Genomic DNA, 16786 nt, shown 5'->3' with positions numbered 1-16786 from the left:
ATATTATCAGAGAGGAACAGATGGTCAGTTTAGCACATTTTCTGACTGCTTATGCTTTCTGTGGATGGTAGATCTTCACAGATTCAAGCAGAAAATATTTTGCTATATCAATAATTCATCCATAGGCTGCACATCAAAGAACCAGCCATTGTGTTCTCGAGCTGTGTCTTATCCATATGTGTGCCAGGCTACTGAGAATTAAAATAGTATAGATGCCATGAGGGATTTTCTCTTGCAATTATATTTTCTTCTTTCTTGATTTACTAGCTGGATGGCTTTTTGCAAGTATTAGTACACCTTAAAAAGGTCAAAATGAAACCCAACTCAACCAAAACAGAGCAAGTTAACTAGTTATGCTGAAGAGATTGGCCCTATCCGGTTAGGCTGAGATCTTATTCCCAGACTGATAGATTAGTGCTTGCAGCTCATATGTGCAGCAAAGTCTGCTGCCAGGCTCCTTCAGTGGGAGTTTATTCTCAAAGGTCCGTCTGCTGCTGAAGCCATTTTGGGAGGGGTGGATGCATGGATTAATTATTAACCTAATTGAAGATTATCACAGCATGTAACTGGGTGACAGAAGAAGAAAAGGCACAATAGCTAATATTGAACCATAAGCACTGGCACCAAACCTTCCTGACCTGACATTTGTGGCTGTTTTATGTTTGTTTGCTTGTTTGTCTGTAACTTTGGAGGACTCCTACTAGAGTGTGTTGTGTTTTTTTCTAGTTACTGCAAGGCTAATGGATCTATTTGTACAGGGAATTTCTGAACTTCACTGAATAGGAAATACGATCTTTTAGGAAACTGTGTTATACTTCGCGCTTCTGTTCTTTCAGAGACAGCCTTCAGTCTCCCCTCCTGTCATACCATTACAGCATCAAAACAAAAACAAACCACAACTTGAAGTCATATGATGATTTCAAATGGAGGACAAGGACTGTCCATTTTTTTGACGGGAAGGTGCTGGAAGGAGCCATGCTGAATAGTTAATATCCCCATGAATCCACAAGGACTTAAAGTGACTGAATGTGTCAGGGAACATGTCAAACTGCCATCAAAGTAATAGACCTCGGTGGAATTTGTATCATTCCTTTTCTGCCTTCGTAAGGATGCCTCATAGAGTTAGAAATAGTAAGAATGGAAAAAAAAAATAATACACAGACTTCTACAAATGTAGTTATAAAGCCTTTACAGCACTCTTTGGTCTCTTCCAAGACTCTTTGAAACACTTCTTTTTAAAAAAAATTTAGTTTTGCCTGAAAATCTGCATCCAATTTGAATTAAATTGAATATGTTTCAGAGCTCAAGCAGCATGTCTTCCATCTGAAGCAAAATGGAGATGAATTTCAATTAGATGTTCCCATTATAATCTGTCTCCACCTGTAGTTTTCATCAAAATTACTAGGAAGTGTGATATAATGTATGATCAGGATTTGCCCACTGGCAGCAGTGTGCCCATTATCTTAGTAAAAAAGCACACAATAATTAGTCTGATGCATATAGATAGCAGCTTCTCACAGCGAATGACTTTTATTATGGTGAGTAATCTATATGGAGTTTGAAGCTTATATGTATTCTCCTCCCCTCACCCCCCAAAGACGACACCAATTACTAATTCAGTTGACAAAGAAACAATGTTTCAAAAGATTTAATGTGAACTGAACATAATAGTCAATGGCCACTGTGAAATGTCCATTTTATGGACATTTTTGCCTGAGCTTAATTTATGGAAATTCTTTTGTGCGTATACTCATAAGCTTCATTCTAGTGCTTTAGCATTAACTCGTCAACATTTTGCAAATCATGGCTGGACAACCAGCCCATCAGCCGTTTCTGTCCTCCGGTACTTTGAAGCTCTTTTATCTTCCCATAGCTGTCGTCGTGCTGTGAGCTTGGAATTTTGTGAAATGGAGACCACCTATTGCCTCATGGCACATTCCATTTCCACAGTTTTGTAGGGGGTGATATCTGTTCAGTAGAGATGCTAATAAAATAATTTAAGTTTACACCCTCTCTTTTCACCCTGAAACCGATAAAAAGATGGCAAAGATTTGCCATAAGCACAGTGTAGAAACATTTTATAAAATAAGTATCAATTCATTTTGTACTTTGGATGTTAGAATTGATTTTCTAGGTGTAATCCTGAAAATGTCCCAAAATGACAATTTGATAGTATCTATTAAAACTCTTCGTATTAATTTATTTCGTGATAGTACTATGATGTTGTGCCAAGCATATTATCTGCCTGTCTATCTGTCTTCTGAAAGCATGCTTACAATGTAGTTTAGTGTCCTTACTTTGTCAGACTAGTTAGTTTAGGGCCATTTAAAAATGATATCCTAGGACTGATTAGGAGATGTTGCATAATTGTACCTTAGGGAATTGGGTTTGTGTGACATTTCTCCCTTTCTTACTATTAATAGTGAGATACACTCTTGTCACTCACAGAAGAGCCAACTGACTCCCACTGTACTTTAATACCTTCAAACAAGGCACACGGTACTTAATTTTTGCCAGGGCTAAGCCCTGGCACCTCTAGGCTTGGCAGTTCATAATCCCAGCACCCCGGGGCTTGCTGCATCAGTTATTAGTGTAAAAATATTGCTTGAGCCCCAGAACCTAATTGCTTGAGCCTTGGCAATTCTTTCATTACAAATTAAGCACTGAAGGCACAGTATATTCAGATTACCTGTAATGATAAGAAGGGAGTACAGAGCTGTACTTCAGAGCTTATAGAGAGAAGTGAGTAAAATGTAGTGTTGGTCTATAAAGTATGTGAAGAGAGAGAGGGATTTTCTTACTAGGTTAATTAGGAAAGCATGTGTACAGAGATTAGTCACATAGCTGTTTAGTTTTTCTGTGGGCTCCTGTAATGTTTCTATTTGGAGAGATGGAAAGAGTTGCAGATGGGTGATTTTATATATACAGCATTATAGGTGGGTATGTAGGCTTGGAGATGTTGACAGACTCTTGGAAGAGGTATCTAGGGTCCACATGCAGGACAGTGTTAAGTTGTGCTTTAATTGACTAACGTGCATCTAGCTCTTTGTGGAGCTCATTTAGGTGCCAGATCCCTGAGAAAGGGAACAGATCCGTCTCCTGGTACTACTGAACAAGTTGGCACATCTTCAGCTAAAGCCTTCCTCCTGTTGGACATACACAGCAGGGATATATGACATATAGATAGCAAGGGAACTGCACATACCTATGCTCACAATTTCTGGATGGATAGCGTTTCATTTGTGCTGGCCTGCCGCTCTTGGGGCTGCAATCCTTCCTTTCCCTCCCTGGTGATAACTGCAACTGTCCCACAGATTGGCCATTTCAGTGACAGCCAGCCTTATCTAGCTGAGGTTCATGCCGCAGGCTGGAGCCAATACTGTAGATTCTCATATCATAGCTTCACCAGCTGCTGACACATGCTGATAATAGACTTCCTGTTAGGCAGCTATTGCAATTTAAAAAAATACACTGAAACCTTAGATGAGCATGGATGCTTTGTGCTGCAGTCAATAAAAATCCACAGAGAGGAGGAGGAGGAATGGGGAGCAGAAGAAAGAATTTACATTACTGTACTTGCTGAATGGACTTCTTAAAGAGATGGCAGAAGCCTCTACATCAGAATGCAGGCACACAGTAGACAGAGAAGGCAGATGTTCCTTTGAACTCCACCATCTGGAATATGGATGTAAGCTTCCATGCTCTTTCCCAGCCTTAAGGAATAAAATGCCAATGATGTGTCTTCATTAGGATAAACACTCCTGGGGAAAAACAAAACAAAACAAAATACACAAAGCCACAGAAGGGAAATCCTGTTTGAAATCAAAAGCCTCTGTAACTGTCCAGTAGTACATATAGATGGATTTTAGCCTGACATATAAAGTGCATGTTTCACAGAGAAGAGGATATACTGGCAATATTAGTTTGACTAAAGGGAAAACAGAATACATGGCTGCATGAATGCATGGTGGCATGATTTTATCAAGGCCAAAAGCTTAGAAGAATTCCAAAAGGGTTGGAAAAGAATGTCCAGAGTTGTTGTAATAAATATTTAAAGAGAGACTGAGCAAGAGTTTTAGAAGGGATATAAATCCTCATGCTTTAAGGCACCTCTAAGCATTAGGGGTTAGGAAGAAACTTTCCCTGGGAGCATGTGATCCCATAATTGCCCACTGCAGGGTACCTTGTACCTTCCTCTGAGCAGCTGGTATTGGTCACTTTCACAGAGAGAATATTGGATTGGGGAGGGATCTCTGGTCTGGTCTGGTCTGATACGCCGTTCCTATGTAGAAGCTATTATACAATTGGATCCTGATTTTAAGCTTGCTGAGAAAAAGACATGGCATATTCTCCCTCTTTTCTACCAAATCAGGGCCACAATCAGCACATCTATTTTACAACAGCTCTCCCATTCCAACTCTGAAGACATACAAAACTCTGAAGTAGATGCTATTGAATTTGTAAAGGAGCTGGGGAGTAGTGGCCACAGCTAGAAGGAGAAAGTGGGACCATATTAGCCCCAGAGAAGCAATCCAATTTTTGCAATGCCTCAGGCACACTGGTGAGATAATCGGGGTGTGAGCACAGACTTCTCAAGTCCTGGGCTAAAGGAAGGCAGGCTGCTGTTGGGTTATAGTAAATGACTTGCAGTCCTGCAGCATGAGTCTATGTGGAACATGACCAGTTCCTCACTTTCCTGAAAAGGAACCTCTAAACCACTCTTTGCTATAAGTAGCCTCCATCTCCACCTCCTTGTACAAAATGTAACTGCCAAGTGCCAGGTGTGTGGTGGTATCCATTTCTGTCCAGATTTTTAGAAGAGCTCAACTCCCATTTAGGCAAGAAAGTAAATGGCAATGTTTCCAAAGAGCTCCGCATACTGAACCTTGCTTAGGAACCTAAATGGCAGCTGAGCTCTTCTGAAATTCTGACCCTAATTGTTCCTAATTGAGCACTTGAAAATCTGATCCTTAGAGACTTTAACTTTCGTTTTGATAAGACATCATCATATCCAACTTCCTTTCTCTAAGATAAACTGGCCTCGGGTCTTTGCATATTTTTGATCTTTCTATAAGTATCCTAAATATTCCCAATGAAAGGATCCCAATTAGTAATATTCTACAACTTGTTAGACAGGCCCTGTTTGGCAATTTCTTCCTCATTTTGTTTCCTGAAGTCCTAAGTGAAATCTGCCCTAAGAAACACCTCTCTTAATCAACTGCCTTCACAATCCATATTATATCATCTTCTTTGTGGCTTACAATACATTTTTGTTCAATGATTACTTTTATTTAAAAAAAAAAAATTTACTACTGAGCAAATTACTTTATTCTAGTTCCTTGGCTGGTCACTTGGGTGAGGTTTCGTTGTAATGTTGGTATCCTGTTTCTTTAATAATCATTCTCTCGCCTCACTCCCCGCCCCCGGCACCTTTTCTCCTTTCTCTCTCCCTCCCACTCCCTCTTTTCAGAGGCAAAAATGGGAAAAAGGAAAATATGGGGCAAAAGGGTGGGAGATAGGAAGGAAAAGAAAGGGAGAAGAACACCAAAAAGTGAAAAACCCAAAACTAAAAAAAAATATTTTCAGTTTTTTTTCATAGAAAAATCTGAATATTTCATTTTTTTCAAGAACAATTTAGAGAATTATTTTTTGTTAATTTTTTCCCATCAAACATGCTTACCATTTTAGTACTAGCACTAACTGGAGGCTTCTAGTGGCGCAAAATCTGTATGGAATAGAGCAGGGGCGGCATAAGCCACCTGCACCCCCTGCTCTGACAGAGACTCAGAACTGACCTGGTAAAGCCCCCAAAAGTGCATATGGCTGGCTCAGGGATTACTTGAAGCCAGACCAGATAGAGGGCATTAATTGATTCAGCACATCTCTTGGGGAACCTTCATGAGTGTGGTTCTTGTGAAGCCCTAGCTGGAACTTAAAGCTGCTTTTCTCTAGGAATGAAACCTTCTTGATGCAGCTGTCCCCATTGTGCGTGCAATTTTCACACCTCTGTGCTTCAGAGGTGGGTGGACGGACAAGTCCATTTGAATTCTACCTACAGTGGGAAAATATAAACGCTGCAGCAGATTCACCTAGAGAGAGTGGAAAATGTAGATTTTTTTTTTATAATAATGAACAACTTTATTAAAAAGTGTCAGCGAACAATGGCTGATTTAAATATTTTAGTAACAACAAGTATAGACATGCATGACATTTGGAAAACAAGAAGACAATCTAGGATACACGATGTGACGGAGAGACTGCCAAGACTCATCAAGCCCTCGGATCGCTACCCCTTCCTGCTTCTCCACGTGGGCACCAATGATACTGCCAAGAATGACCTTGAGCAGATCACTGCAGACTACGTGGCTCTGGGAAGAAGGATAAAGGAGTTTGAGGCGCAAGTGGTGTTCTCGTCCATCCTCCCTGTGCAAGGAAAAGGCCGGGGTAGAGACCGTCGAATCGTGGAAGTCAACGAATGGCTACGCAGGTGGTGTCGGAGAGAAGGCTTTGGATTCTTCGACCATGGGATGGTGTTCCAAGAAGGAGTGCTAGGCAGAGACGGGCTCCACCTAACTAAGAGAGGGAAGAGCATCTTCGCCAGCAGGCTGGCTAACCTAGTGAGGAGGGCTTTAAACTAGGTTCACCGGGGGAAGGAGACCAAAGCACTGAGGTAAGTGGGGATCCTGGGAGGAAGCACAAGCAGGAGAGTGCAAGAGGGGAGGACTCCTGTCTCATGCTGAGAAAGGGGGACGATCGATGAGTTATCTTAAGTGCCTATACACAAATGCAAGAAGCCTGGGAAACAAGCAGGGAGAACTGGAAGTCCTGGCACAGTCAGGGAACTATGATGTGATTGGAATAACAGAGACTTGGTGGGATAACTCACATGACTGGAGTACTGTCATGGATGGATATAAACTGTTCAGGAAGGACAGGCAGGGCAGAAAAGGTGGGGGAGTTGCGTTGTATGTAAGAGAGGAGTATGACTGCTCATAGCTCCGGTATGAAACTGCAGAAAAACCTGAGAGTCTCTGGATAAAGTTGAGAAGTGTGAGCAACAAGGGTGATGTCGTGGTTGGAGTCTGCTATAGACCACCAGACCAGGGGGATGAGGTGGACGAGGCTTTCTTCTGGCAACTAGCAGAAGTTGCTAGATCGCAGGCCCTGGTTCTCATGGGAGACTTTAATCACCCTGATATCTGCTGGGAGAGCAATACAGCGGTGCACAGGCAATCCAGGAAATTTTTGGATAGTGTAGGGGACAATTTCCTGGTGCAAGTGCTGGAGGAACCAACTAGGGGCAAAGCTTTTCTTGACCTGCTACTCACAAACAGAGAAGAACTAGTAGGGGAAGCAAAAGTGGATGGGAACCTGGGAGGCAGTGACCATGAGATGGTCGAGTTCAGGATCCTGACACAAGGAAGAAAGGAGAGCAGCAGAATACGGACCCTGGACTTCAGAAAAGCAGACTTTGACTCCCTCAGGGAACAGATGGGCAGGATCCCCTGGGAGAATAACATGAAGGGCAAAGGGGTCCAGGAGAGCTGGCTGTATTTTAAAGAATCCTTATTGAGGTTGCAGGAACAAACCATCCCGATGTGTAGAAAGAATAGTAAATATGGCAGGCGACCAGCTTGGCTAAACAGTGAAATCCTTGCTGATCTTAAACGCAAAAAAGAAGCTTACAAGAAGTGGAAGATTGGACAAATGACCAGGGAGGAGTATAAAAATATTGCTCAGGCGTGCAGGAGTGAAATCAGGAAGGCCAAATCACACTTGGAGTTGCAGTTAGCAAGAGATGTTAAGAGTAACAAGAAGGGTTTCTTCAGGTATGTTAGCAACAAGAAGAAAATCAAGGAAAGTGTGGGCCCCTTACTGAATGAGGGAGGCAACCTAGTGACCGAGGATGTGGAAAAAGCTAATGTACTCAATGATTTTTTTGCCTCTGTCTTCACGAACAAGGTCAGCTCCCAGACTGCTGCACTGGGCAGTACAGCATGGGGAGAAGGTGACCAACCCTCTGTGGAGAAAGAAGTGGTTCGGGACTATTTAGAAAAACTGGACGTGCACAAGTCCATGGGGCAGGATGCGCTGCATCCGAGGGTGCTAAAGGAGTTGGCGGGTGAGATTGCAGAGCCATTAGCCATTATTTTTGAAAACTCATGGCGATCGGGGGAGGTCCCAGATGACTGGAAAAAGGCTAATGTAGTGCCCATCTTTAAAAAAGGGAAGAAGGAGGATCCGGGGAACTACAGGCCAGTCAGCCTCACCTCAGTCCCTGGAAAAATCATGGAGCAGGTCCTCAAGGAATCAATTATGAAACATTTAGAGGAGAGGAAAGTGATCAGGAACAGTCAGCATGGATTCACGAAGGGGAAGTCGTGCCTGACTAACCTAATTGCCTTCTATGATGAGATAACTGGCTCTGTGGATGAGGGGAAAGCAGTGGATGTGTTATTCCTTGACTTTAGCAAAGCTTTTGATACGGTCTCCCACAGTATTCTTGCCGCCAAGTTAAAGAAGTATGGGCTGGATGAATGGACTGTAAGGTGGATAGAAAGCTGGCTAGATCGTCGGGCTCAACGGGTAGTGATCAATGGCTCCATGTCTAGTTGGCAGCCGGTTTCAAGCGGAGTGCCCCAAGGGTCGGTCCTGGGGCCGGTTTTGTTTAATATCTTTATTAATGATCTGGAGGATGGTGTGGACTGCACTCTCAGCAAGTTTGCAGATGACACTAAACTAGGAGGCGTGGTAGATACACTAGAGGGTAGGGATCGGATACAGAGGGACCTAGACAAATTAGAAGATTGGGCCGAAAAAAACCTGATGAGGTTCAACAAGGACAAGTGCAGAGTCCTGCACTTAGGACGGAAGAATCCCATGCACTGCTACAGACTAGGGACCGAATGGCTAGGTAGCAGTTCTGCAGAAAAGGACCTAGGGGTCACAGTGGACGAGAAGCTGGATATGAGTCAACAGTGTGCTCTTGTTGCCAAGAAGGCTAACGGCATTTTGGGCTGTATAAGTAGGGGCATTGCCAGCAGATCGAGGGACGTGATCGTTCCCCTTTATTCGACATTGGTGAGGCCTCATCTGGAATACTGTGTCCAGTTTTGGGCCCCACACTACAAGAAGGATGTGGAAAAATTGGAAAGAGTCCAGCGGAGGGCAACAAAAATGATTAGGGGTCTGGAGCACATGACTTATAAGGAGAGGCTGAGGGAACTGGGATTGTTTAGTCTCCAGAAGAGAAGAATGAGGGGGGATTTGATAGCAGCCTTCAACTACCTGAAGGGGGGTTCCAAAGAGGATGGAGCTCGGCTGTTCTCAGTGGTGGCAGACGACAGAACAAGGAGCAATGGTCTCAAGTTGCAGTGGGGGAGGTCCAGGTTGGATATCAGGAAAAACTATTTCACTAGGAGGGTGGTGAAACACTGGAATGCATTACCTAGGGAGGTGGTGGAGTCTCCTTCCTTGGAGGTTTTTAAGGCCCGGCTTGACAAAGCCCTGGCTGGGATGATTTAGCTGGGAATTGGTCCTGCTTTGAGCAGGGGGTTGGACTAGATGACCTCTTGAGGTCCCTTCCAACTCTGATATTCTATGATTCTATGATTCTATGATCTCTCTGCTTGAGGTGTCTACAGGCTAGTAGGGCTTTCTGAGCTAAACGTTTTGGGGTTTTTTGGAGGGGAGGGGGTTAAAATTTGCAAAATTAGATACCTAAAAATAGACACCTGAGTCATGGCCTGTCAGTCCCCCACCATGGGACTCCAGCTGTCATTCCTGTCCCCTACCTAGCCTGCCCCCTGGTTATTTTTAGTAAAGTCACAGACAGGTTACAGGCTCCCGTGAATTTTTATTTATTTCCCATGACCTGTCTGACTTTTACTAAAAATAACTGTGACAAAAGCTTAGCCTTACTTATCCCTGAGTGTCAGAAGAAGGGCAGATACCTCAAACTGGTGTTATGTTCTATAATTAGATCTCACCAACCCAGTACCAAATGTGAGCTGCCAAAGTACTACAATAGTCTTATGATGGAGTCACAGACAGTCCCCTTAGACACTCCAGTCTACCTTGCACACCAGGGAGGCTGGACTGTGTGATAAATGGTCACTTACACCAAAAACCACAAATATTTCAGGTTTCTCCCAGTCTCAAAAAGCGAAGAAAAAGAAGTGAGAGTTATTGAGAAGTTAAAACAGGTAAAATATATTAGCGGTGGGTGACAGTCTATAATTCCAAATGATAGCAGAGATGTAATAATCTGTCAGTCTCTCAAAAGTTTCTCAGGGCTACCCAGAATAACACTAGGGAGCTCCGTTTTCTTGTACAATTATTTTTCCGTTAGAATCCACACCGTCCTGAGATGCAGGATCTTTTTCTGAATCCATACTTATAGCAGTTTCTCATAGGTGATGACTCTGTCAGCTTATTTTCTATGTGGGCTCTTTCTTTGGTGGAGACAGAGAGGAACTCATTTAGAGTTTGTGATCTCTGGTCATCACACACAATGACCACTTGCCTTCAAATGTGCAAGAATTAGCACTTTCCTGCTAAAGTTCTTCATTTGCATTACACAAGGCTTTCTGGTTTGATGGGTTATTTAGTTACAGAGGTATATACAATGTAAGCATTTGCTATTAGATTATAATGTCCAACTAGTTTCATGAAGTTTAAACACCAATGAAATACATTCTTATACATTTAATGATCATTTTAATCTATAGTAAAACACAAGTGAATTGGCCTGGGACTTTGGCATGAACTGGCACCTGGTCTGTCAGCATCACAGGCCTCACTTCGGGAATGAATCCCCAATTCTGCAGATTTTAAAAGTGCACTGGGCAGAGCTCTACTCCTGTGGTGATCCTTATGTGGTTTGCAGGTAGGGAGAACGTCCCCTGCTGCACTGTCCCCCCGCTCCCTCAAGCCCCAGGATGAGACTTCTTCTGTGGTCCGTCCCCTGCTCTACTACTGGACTTCTTCTACTGCTCCCTCCAAGCCCCCTTAGTCCTCCTAAGGTGTGAAATTAGGCAACATACATTGTCCAAGCCACTAACAAGTGCTCTTCCTTGCAAACTCCATCCCTCAGAGCTTTCTACCCTGTATGACTAATCTTGGGCAAACCAAGGAGTTTATTGGTGCTCCCGGCTCTTCTGTGTAGCTTATTCAAACACCTCAGTCTCATTCCAATTCTGAAGAGTGTATTTTAGTTCATGGCTGTTATGATGCGAAGAGTTTATTTAAACTGGTCAGTTCCAGCAGTCAATGCAGCATCTCTGGAGCTGCCAGGGAGCCTAAATTAGCTTGTCAGAGCCGATGTACCAGTCTGGTGAGTCTATTTAAAATCTTAATAACTTTTAAAATTGGACTCTAAGCAACAAAATCCCCATGCACTAGATCTGAGTAGATGAATCCATTAAATTATGTTTTATCTATTTCCTTCTCTCTTCTTTTTGCCAGTCTATAGTGCCCCCCCCCCCCCCCCAAAAGAGATTTTTTGAAATCTGATGACCTCCTCTTAATTTTGGGTGTAATAAATCAGGTACTGTCAGTCCATTAATTACAGATGCCTTCTCTAAATGACTGCAGTTGTGATATTAAAATTATCCTCTTTCCATTGAGATTTGCCAGGAAAAGAGTTGCAGGAAAAAGAGGTCTCAAATATTCATTTGGTGTCCGTTTTAAACTTGTGTCTGAGCTAGTGGTCCATTCTAACATTGCTAATGGAGAAATGGAATTATCAATAACTTTTAAAATTAGACTTTAATTATCTAAACTTGGGTTCTGTGTACTAGAACTCAGCTAGAGTGTAGTGAAATAAGTTTTATAGCTTTCCTTCTTTCTGTATTTTTGCTGACAAAAAAGGTGATAAATAATTAACAGAAGGGGAGATTTATAACGTGGTACAGCTCTCTCACACCATTTTTGTTCCCCATCCTTTGTTTGTGGATTAGAGAAGGCAAGGGGCATCAAAACTGGGCTTTTAATGGGAATTTAGTTTCATCTTTAACTATGGAGAAACTAAGCCTCTCCATAATAGAAATCAACTGAATGTTGAAAGTTTGATTTTTGACTGCCAGAGAAACATCTGTTATCATTATATATGAGACCAAACCCATTTGTAAACAAGTAGTGAGTGATTAGACATAGCTAAGAGGAATAGAATGATTTTTATGAGAAACTCCTAGTAATTATCTCCTCTTTTTAGAATGGTAATTAGTGGCCTTTCAAATATTTCAGCCAGTTTTAACGCGCTCTGAACAGCAAATTAAATAAAAACAAGCGTGGACACACAGAGTACAGCAATATCTACAATGGATCTGATTCTCTAGTCTTGCCTTCTTTTTTTTGCCCTTTACATCTGTTCAAAGTTGATGTAAAATGTGGCCATTCTGTTTTTACACAACAATAAAAGACTAAAGATGAAAGGGAATGGGGAATCAGGCCCAATATGCGCGTGAGTGTGTGTGTGTGTGTGTGTGTGTGTGTGTGTATATATATATATATATATATATGCATAAAGTACACACAATGGAGTTTGAATTGTGTATAAATTGAAAACAGTTCTTCACAGCTGTATTTTGTTGTCTGAATATGTACTGCAGACTTTGAAAAGGCCTGTAAAACACTTATGAACCTAAGAAAATGAACATTGCATGCAGCCAAAATATGCCAAGAATAAATATATAACTGAGGTGAAGGAACATCATTGATTTTGCCTCAGAGCCTTTCACCAGGAAAACTGTGGTTTGTCTTTCCCCAAGTAAGGATTGCCAACTATTCTAAAAGGTTAAAGTGCATCTGTAGCTGGTTTCATTTAACTCCTTTTACTAAACTCATCTCACTTGGAATATCAGGTTGGACTTGGCTTGGGGACCCACAAGTGAACAGAAGTTTTATCTGCTAAGCCATCCAAATACCAACACTTTTGTATTTCTAAAGCCCAATTATCAGGAAATCTTGATCAGAGGATATTAATGATACCGTATTTTGATATTTAGACTCAGCATTTTATTAGAAGTTGTATTGAAAGAAGAAGCGATAAAGACAATTAGTTCTGTTAAATGTAAGCCTGTGGTAGCTTATCTATGGATTTTCTCTTTAGATGTTTAAATATTCCCTCTGCAGTTTAGGTTTCATCAAACAAAGGAGATCTGATTTAAGATAATTCTCCTTGTAAGAAGGCAATCGGTGCTTCAATCTGCCATTCATCCAAATCCATTGATTCCAGGATAAACATTCATTTATCAGAGAATTCAAAATAAGCACAACATGCACCTCCTCATTTACAATAAATTGGTAAAATTCTCTGTTCTCAAGCATTTACCACCCAAATTGGTCTTACCTCCTAGGCGGTGAGAACTACTGTAAAATACAGTATCAGCCCAAATCCTTAAAACACCACTGCAACATACATTTTAGTTACCCAAACCTCATTAATACTTACACAAAAAAGTATCTTTATCGTTGTTTCTGGTTACGAAGACTTGTGACCATAGAAATTTTCATCTTTACAAACAGAGCTCTCCTGTTGTCTTATTTATTATTTGTATTATGGTAATGTCTAAAGGTCCTAGCCAGATATCAGCACCCCAGCATGCCAGGTGCTGTACAAACACAGAGCAAAAGCAGCGTATAGTCTGAGTCTAAGACAAGCGACAACAGCTGGATACAGGAGGACAGGAATATAAAGAAACAGTGAGACAGAATTGGTCAACATGATAGGCAGTGGTTTCAACACACCAGTTGCCTCACCATTGTGAAGTTTTTTGTAGGCATCATAGCAAACTACAGTATTTATTCAGGGTGAGAGGGTGAAGTTAGTTTTGCATACAACTAGTCCCACTGAAGTTTAGTTTTGTTGAAAATGTGACTAGAGTGGAATATGAGGCATGAGAAATCACCCATAATTAAATGGTGAAACTTGTAATGCACAGCTCTGTGAAACAAAGCGTTGTTAGCTTTGCACAGCTCTAAAACCAATAATAATTCATCAGAGGATCTCAAAGCAATCTGCAAATATCCGTTAATTAAACCTTGCAACAAATTTATGAGGTGGGTAAGGGATAATACAGGGATCACTTCACCCACCTCTGAGCTGGAAAGTAGCAGCTGTTTAATTGTAGGCAGCAACAGTCCGCAACAATTTCAAGTATGATCCACTTGAAACTGCAATACAAAGTGTTATAGGCAGAATATAATCACTTGAGTTGGAATTTAACCAGGGTACTATATTTAAATAACCCTAACTTTACAAAGTGCCACAGGATTAGGGCCTCTGTTTAATGTCTAATCTGAAAGACAATGCTTCCAGATCCCTAAAACCATGTTGGGACATGGAGGGCCCCAATCCTACTCCCTCTGAAATCAGAGAGACTTTCGATTGACTGTTAGTGAGATTTGGATAAGTCCATTGGTGGGAAAACTGCGATCTACTGAATCACTCTCCCTTATCACTTCCTGGAAAATCCTCCGTCCAAGTATTAACAGCACTGCTTCATCACTAGTGAGATCTGATGGGATCATAATCACAGTGATACAGCTTCAGGTCACATAGTGCTGTCGATCCAACATAGTGCTCATTGGTATTATGGGCTGAGTAGCCAGAATGTCTGATCTACAGTGTCTGTCTTTCTCTTTTTATCCTAAACTTCACTCCTTCCAGTTCCTGAAGTGCTAAATTACTCCTGTCTTCCATACTGAGCACCAAAACATCACTGATTGGAATATGGTGATTAATCTGTTGCTAACAACCTAAACATCTGAAATTTCCACAAGGGTCCTTCTTGGTCCCAAAGAAGTCAATGGCAAACCTCCCAATGACTCTAATGTGGGAATGATCAGGCCCATAGGACCAAATCCTCACCTGCTTTTAAATTGACATAGCTCCATTGACTTCAGCGGAGTGACTTCAGTTCACACCAGTTGAGGATCTGATCCATAGTCGCTACAGTATTAGTGCATTATTTTTAAGTCTACATTACCTTATTGTGATGCATAGAGTAGTAGAAGAGGACTTTATTTTATTGTTTCCATTTTTTCTAGTAAATTGCCACTTCTGAACTCCTGTTTTTGCTAATCATTTAAATCAGTTGCAAGCCTGTGTAATTGGTGCAGTCTGTAGTTACCAAGAGTAGGTAGCACTGAAATTTTACACACACACACACACACACACACACACACACACACACACACACACACACACACACACACACACAAGCACATTGATTATTTTTACTATTTTTCAGATTCAAAAGCATTTTCAACTCATTGTGGCTGTAGTTCTTCTCTGTGAGACCTGTCAATAAATTTCCCCCCCATTCCCTCCATGTCTCCCCTGTTGGGAATGACAAAATTGCCTTTTTCTACTTAGAAATCTGGAACAAAAGCAGCTAACAAAATGTTTAACACCAGAAACTTTGTTTCAGACAAGCAAGCTGTCTTCGCAGCTGTCCGTTCTTTCCAGCTTAGCAATTGTCCCTTTTTGTGGTTAGATAATATAAGAGTATAATAAAACTCTTTTTTTCAAATTCTACTGAAATAATGCACTAATTCCATTAAAATAGCCTTAGATTTTTGATATTGGATGTTTCAAGAGAACAGTAAATGTTTTGTTCACAGAAACACTTGTCTGTTTCCCCAACCCCCACATTCTCCCTTATTTGATTACAAGTCTGCTGTATTGTGGGGAAAAAACTGATGGGTATGGTTATTACATCTATCCACAGGGGGGGGGAAAGCATTTCTGACACTGTTCTTTGAAGGGACATAGCTTTCTTGTTGTTTTTGTTTCTAAGTACCTAGGCATTACAACAATGTGAGAGGCATTCCAAAAATAGAAAGAAAACGGGGGAAGCACACTACTTAGGAGCTAAAAGGGAAGCAGGTAAAAGATAAATACAAGGAATGCCTTCTTTAGAATGTGACAGTCAATGTCATGTTGCATAGACTGGAAGATTTGTTCAATAGCCTTAATCTTAATCTATTTAATCAGTTGCAAATCTAATTTCTGTCCCATGCCCTGGCTAGTTGGAATACAGCAATGTTGGCTCATTCTGAACCTTAAAATTAGAGTACTCTAGCTCTGTCTGCTGCAACAGACATTCACATACTTGTTAGTTACTTAGTAATTCTGAGTTTCGTCCACTTAAGTGTACTCTATGGGAAGTCCTTTTCCTTTTTACTGTTGTATGTGTGGATTAAGTAGGATTGCTAGTAAAACCATCTGAGCTCCCCAGAAAAAGTGACCTGCTGGGCCATTTTGTTTTAACTAATAATATGGCAAATGTGACCTGCAGTGAGATAAAGGAAGGAAAAAAATATTCGAGACTCTAATTCAGTTGCTGGCCACTTGGTGCCACTCTAGCTTTATGAACTGTACAGTATCACCCAAATATACATGAATACCATTTTTTCCCCTAGGTTTGCTATGTACATTCAAAGACACACAACTCTGAGTAACCGCCTTCAAATGTGTTGCTCTGATATACAGGAGATGGGAGGCTTTTTTCTCTTCTTTTTCTGGTATGGGTGAGAGGGGGAGAGGAGGTGATCGAATCCATGCTGTAGATTTTAAACCGACTGTGTGTGGAGAGTCAGGGCACTTCTGCATTTGTTTCATAGCACTATCAATTAAACCCTGAGATTGGTCTAAACCATTTTAATGATAGTTCTGAGAACACTGCTTTTTCTGTGTCATTAGCCTTGAATGGAGGAGAGACTACCATTAAATGCATTTAAAGACATTTGCCCAAGATAATGTAGAAAACTGTAGGGTGTG

The sequence above is a fragment of the Chrysemys picta genome, chromosome 8 (genome assembly GCF_011386835.1).
Source record: "Chrysemys picta bellii isolate R12L10 chromosome 8, ASM1138683v2, whole genome shotgun sequence".
Taxonomy (NCBI): domain Eukaryota; kingdom Metazoa; phylum Chordata; order Testudines; family Emydidae; genus Chrysemys; species Chrysemys picta.
This window is presented reverse-complemented; position numbering follows the sequence as displayed.